The sequence below is a fragment of the Musca domestica genome, unplaced genomic scaffold (genome assembly GCF_030504385.1).
Source record: "Musca domestica strain aabys unplaced genomic scaffold, Musca_domestica.polishedcontigs.V.1.1 6, whole genome shotgun sequence".
In the NCBI taxonomy this organism is placed as follows: Eukaryota; Metazoa; Arthropoda; class Insecta; order Diptera; family Muscidae; genus Musca; species Musca domestica.
The window spans coordinates 16,233,471-16,239,470 of record NW_026712363.1 but is presented as its reverse complement, the minus strand read 5'-3'; the positions used below and the strand labels follow the sequence as shown (position 1 = coordinate 16,239,470).

The window sequence follows — 6,000 nt, the reverse complement described above, 5'->3', positions numbered from 1 at the left end:
ATACCTCCATCTCCTGTCTCCTTTGCAGAAATAAGAAAGATTATTTGATTTGCTTTTATTTTAGCAACTATACAGGTCCTCTATTTGCCCCATTTATGGTGGCGTATAGTTCTTGCCCGGAAACTATATTTTTGAAAAGATAGGGCTCCAAGGCGATATCGATGTTTGATGCTGCGAGGTTAAGCTGGAGTTTGGCAGCCGCGGCCTTGCAATGATTTAGATTGATCTGCACCATCTGGCGTAGACCAGATTCCTTGTCCATTGCTGCTTACTTTGTGGGAAGCGACAGTGAATGCGTTGCAACTCAAAGCTTAGCAGTCCCCATTGAATTCTTAGGAAGGCCTCTCTGGCCGTGTCTTCTGTAAGAACCATCCCACTGTTCTTGGCGAAGGAATTTTGCATACGCCAATTTTCAATAATAAGACCAGCATTTTGCTTCTCCTTCAACTCCATTATGTGCGGTGGAATCCAGGTTCGGTGGCGACTATGCTTCCTTCCAAAAAAAAAAAAAAAAAAAAAAAAAGAATCAAGGCCATTAACTGCGGCAATTTGGTAATTTACAGATTCCTCATTATAATAAGTTAGGACCCTGGCTCCATTGCAGATTGCACTACGGTCAATTCGCACATTGTTTAGTTCGATCTCATTCGACAGGTAGATGTACTGGATATTCCCGTCAGTCATCATCAAATTGATGTAAACCTGATCAATGACCGCTACTCTAAGGTCAACCGTTACCATCCGTTGAGCAGTTTGAGCACAAGGTTTCTGCGAAGATTTATCGGCAGGATCGACTTTCGCCTTCTGATAAGTGCGCTTCCCACAATCCTTCTTGGCAGCCACGGTCTGCGTCGTCACCACTTTCTACGCAACTGGCTGAGAGAAGAACTTGGTCGCCTTTAAAGCTGATTTTTTCGGCTACGTCCGCTGGTTGTAGCCTTCTTTGTATTTGACTCTTCTCCGTTGTTACGACTGAAACGGTTTGGTGTTGCATTAGACTTCGAGTTCTTCTTCTTTTTTTAAGTGGTCTGCGGTTCCGTCGACTTACCCCCAAGCTTGCCTTGCCTTGTTTATGAAAGTGGGTTCTCTGGTGTTGGAACCTCAGGGGCCTTCGTTAAAGGCTTGATTGTATTAGTCTTCTTCGATATCATCTTTGTAGGTGGTTAGGGGTTTCCGGCAGTCGTTGCCTTTTCAGATAAGTTATAACTTCTAATCAGTGAGTATTAATGGAACCCCATCGACATAACGACTACGGCAGTAGCCGATATGACTTTTCATCCCTTGTACCCTTGGATTTGGCGTTTTTGGTGTCGGGCGAACATAGCGGCACTTCCATTTTATCAATGGAAACGCCGCTGTGTCCCCTTCCAACATCAAATGCCTCAAGGTTTGGACATGTCGGTGTTTTTTTTCGATGAATTAGTATTGGGGACGCTGGGGCTTCTCAGGTCAGCTTGCTTAGTCAACCTCAGACTAGAGGCCTTCTTCCTCGTCAGAGGGGGGGGGGGGGGGGTGGGGCTTTCCCGAAAGTCCATAGGAATACCAAGATAGTATTCCAGCCTTTAATGGTCCCGGTATGACCCTTTTTTGTGCGGATTATTTATGAAAAGAAGACCAAGCTTGAATTAAGTTTACAAAACTTATAAAGTTTACAAAAATTATGGATCGAGGAGGCGGTGTTGGATATACCCAAGAGGAGAAAATTTCAAGCCACGGCCGAAGGCCGACTTCTTATGAAAGTTATATAGTTTAAAAAAATCGCACAGCCGGTGTTAGATATACCCCGGAGGAGAAAATCCCAAGCTCCGAATTTAAATAAGCGATACAATTACAATAAACTACGGATTTCGTAGCATGTGTTAAGCATACCCAGAGGAGAATATATCAATACTTACCAAAGTTGGACCTACAAGAGATATCAGCACATTTGGCAAAGGCAAAAGTGCAGGGTACCGGTTCAAGCAACCCCATCATATAACTACTTGTAAAATAGGTACTGTCATATTCTTTCAAATGATACCCATTTTGAAGGACCGCATAAAACACGGATTTCGTATACGAACTTTGTGGGTTTTCCCCCAGAAAAAATTACTCTGCCGTAATCAGGTTCAAAATACCTAACCCATAATGGAGTTTATGTCACCCCAGTCACTTTGGATATAATCCCCATTATCAGGGGGTTTAAACGGTCAAAATGCTCATAATTGTAATTGATAAGACAAGATAGACCATGCTTCCGTAAAAAGTTGTCAAAACCATTTTCCATTGGTTCTGGTTCCGTAGGATCTTTGGCTTGCTGTTTTCACTGAAAATAATGAGCTTAATATGGTAAAAAATGTCCCTTTCTGGTGACCACGGATAATTAGGAGACTCTTCTAGTCAAATAGATAAAATAGGTACATGGCAAGCTCCCGCAGTACTTCACCGAAAATGGAATGGATCTTTGGCTCAGAAGGACATTAGCCGCTCCAATGAAATTTGATATCCCTGTTTAAAAAATATGAGGAAACCAAATTGCCTGTAACGGAATTTTCTCACAGCCATTACTCTCTGTGTTATTTTCTTTTAATGCTCATTCAAATCTCAGATACTTTTCTCTCTGTACTCTCTGTAAATTAATGCTCCCACATTTCATGACTACTCACAACGTGGCGCCGTTTTGTTATTGTCTCCCACGCACACAAACAAACAAAATCACTAGACCAAATCATTCGGAATCAACTACGACGATAACGAGAATGTTAATGAAAGCTTTCCATTCGGACTTGAATTCCTAAACATTTGCCATATTGGCAGTGGCCAAAGTAGTTGGAGACGTGGAGCCTTAACGAAAGGACTTAAATAATCATTGCGTGAAACTTTGTGAAACGGTAAAGAAATCCAAGAAAAAAAAATACCTTGTCTTTTCTTTTGCTGCTCAAAAAAAATGAAAAGAAAAAAAAATTGTCGAAATGGAAAGAGAAAAAGTGTTGGAAAAATTGTTGCAAAGAAAATAAATGTTTACGTTTGAAACAAAAAATAAATTATTTAAGAAAAAAGTGTAATTCAATCAAATCTGAGTGTTGTGTGAAAAAATGTTATCAAAAAAATGAAAATGTGAGCATAAATTATGGATGGGCAGAAAAACGAAATCTAAAAAAAATTTCTGTGTGCAAATTAAATGGGAAAAAAGGAAGCAAAAATAATAATAAAAATGTTCGAATTCTACAGAACAATGCTAGCAAAAAGGATATGCAAAGAATATAATTTTTTTGAGAATTTCTAATAATTTCTTTTCCTAGTTTTGGATTTTGGTTTTTCTTTTGCTGTTCGTTCAATGTGCTTTTGACAATGTATAGCGTATTCGTCCTGTCTAACCTCCCCCGTCCTCATACATATACACACGCACATACATATGTATATGTATGTCGATACATAGTATACAAAACTGACAGTTGGACAGACACATGGAACATTTGAGATTGTGGTAGACGTTGTGACAGCAAATGGCAGACTAAAATGAAAAGATTTTCTTAAAATTGCGAATAAATTTCGATGTAAATCAGCAGCTTTGGGGCTCTGAGAAAAATTGAGGTTTTCAAAAAAAAAAATATTGCTGAAAAAATCCTGGTATCCTTTTGGATTCCTTGCGATTTTATGCAAGTTTGGAAGATTTAAAAAAGCAAGATTTTTCTCAAGTTTTTGCTATTTTTAATGTAAATATTCTCTTTTTCTGTTGCTTGCTGTGTTTTTTTCTTGATTTGGAAGTTCCGTGCTCTTGTGCTTCTTTTTTTTTTGACAAATAAGGCCAATATAACCTTGACAGAGTGCGTCTGCACTCAAAACCCCCCAAAAAAACGCACAGAAATTGTTATGGCACCAATCGAGAAGTCCTACAAATGCTTGTTGGGCCAACAAAATATTTTGAAATTGTATTGTAAAATTTCCAAAAAATATAATTTTCAAATAAATCTTTTCGAGAATCCTGTGAAACGTGCTGGTCCTCAGCTATTTGCCTTAACCAAGCGGGCAACAAAAACTACCAAAGGAAAAAGCAAAAAATCAAGGGGAAAACGTTTATTTAATGATGACGCATTCCTTCAGAGTAGGGCAGAAGGTTATGTTACACACACTCTCACACACGCCGAGAGAGAAGAATGGATGAAAGCAACGAAACTGAAATAACAAAACCTAATAGCCACCACAATAACAACAGCAGTAGCAGCAGCAGCTAGAACTGGCAAAATGTTAAAAGAGGAGCAGGAAAACAATGCCACCAACAACAATAAAAATATACACATTTTCATACAAACGCTGGCACGCACACACACGCGCTCACTCACGTAACGGTACTCCAGAACAAGTCCTACTGCCAAACTAATTCCCTTATTTTGTGGCAATGTTTTGTTGGATAACCCTCTGAAATATAACAGAGCACAGTACAGAATTCGCTCTCGCTCTCTCTCCCTCTCTTTTACAATACAGACAATAACACAAACTCTCATAATTCCCAACAAAAGCTTTAATCAGCCACACACAAAAAATGGAAAGAATATTTTACTCCGAATATTAAATGGTGTGCCACAGGCCCGCCCACCCCACACACCCTCAACGGCCGCTACTACTACAATTTTTTACAACTCTGGGTATTCAGCAATGCTGGCGCAGGGCCATCATCAACAGTAGCAGTCTGTCAGTCAGTCGGTAGTAGACAATGACAAAAGCAGAAGACGAAGACGAAGAAAAACAAAACATCATAAACACAGTAGGAATGGAGAAGCAGCAATAACAACAACAATAAACCACTCCACCATCTTTTCATTTCAGACATTGACTCTCAGCCTTTGCCCACTCTCCCCCCTCCGCCAATTAACCAAACCCAAGTGCTCATCAGAGACAAGTGTTAACAGTAAAACAATTAGTTTTACATTCATTCTCTTTACTCGCACTCTCATTTGTACTCTTAATGAGATTCTGGGATATTAGACATGTTTCTAATGGGGACTAAAATTTTGAGGAGTTTTGCGGGACAGGTATGGAAATGTAGAATCGAAAAAGCCTTAGAAAGTATCAGTTTTAATATAAAAGTCTGCTATTTTAGGGAGAATGAGAACAAAATTCCTTAAAAATGTTTTTACAAAATCAACAATTTGTTAAAATAAGTCCTTTCTAATAATATACCCTTAACAAAACATGCGGAAGACCATAAGAAATATAAGAATACCCACATTAGAATGCCCACAATTCGTGAATAGGAATCGGTTTAGAAATATTTGTATACCCTTCATCTTGAAAAGGAGGGTGTATTAACTTTGTCATTCCGTTTGTAACGTCCCCAAATATTCGTCATGACCCCATAAAGAACATAAATTCATAATCAGCATAAAATTCTAAGTCGATTTTATATCCGTCTGTCTGTCTGTTGAAATCGCGATACAGCCCACATTGTTTGACGTAAAGCTTCCAAATTTGGCAGAACAATTTGTATTGTGTCTAGGATGGTTGGTATTTAGAATAAGATAAATCGGTCCAGGTTTTCATATAGCCCCCAGATAACGGTACCTCCCAATTTTCGTTATTTTGATGATTTTTGACACATTTTTCCATGGATTTATCTAAAAATTGGTATTTACGGGAAATAATGAGTTCTAGCTCCATTACCCATTGATTTTGTAGTACCCATTGATTTTGTAGTACCCATTGGTTTTGTAGTATTCACATTTGAAGTCAGATATTTTTATGGTGGTGGAGTGTTTCAAAAACTTAATTTTTTACGTGCCTAAATAAGACTCTCGGCTTGAAATCCCTTGAAAAAAAAAAAATAAAAAAGTATCAGTCAGTTTTGCCGACAGATGTACACCCTCAGCCAATGTTTGATTATTTAAATATATTTTGACTTCAGTTATGATTATTCAATTGTTTGAACCTCTATGGAGTATTTAATTCGAAGCATTTTAATTGTATTTCGTGAAATTTCATTTGTAATTCGAGAACTGCATTCGTAGAATTTCAAATGAAATT

At 38.3% G+C, this 6,000-nt stretch overlaps 1 protein-coding gene across 2 annotated transcripts in view; it reads left to right on the top strand.

The window, feature by feature from the left end:
* The first annotated feature begins 2,803 nt into the window (after positions 1-2,803).
* The window catches only part of LOC101890035 (disks large homolog 5), a 221,072-nt gene continuing 217,875 nt past the window's right edge, over positions 2,804-6,000 (top strand). For both annotated transcript variants that reach the window (XM_059129329.1, XM_059129331.1), the window contains exon 1: positions 2,804-3,096. The gene's annotated coding sequence lies outside the window, so the exon portion shown is untranslated. The remainder of the gene's footprint in view (positions 3,097-6,000) is intronic.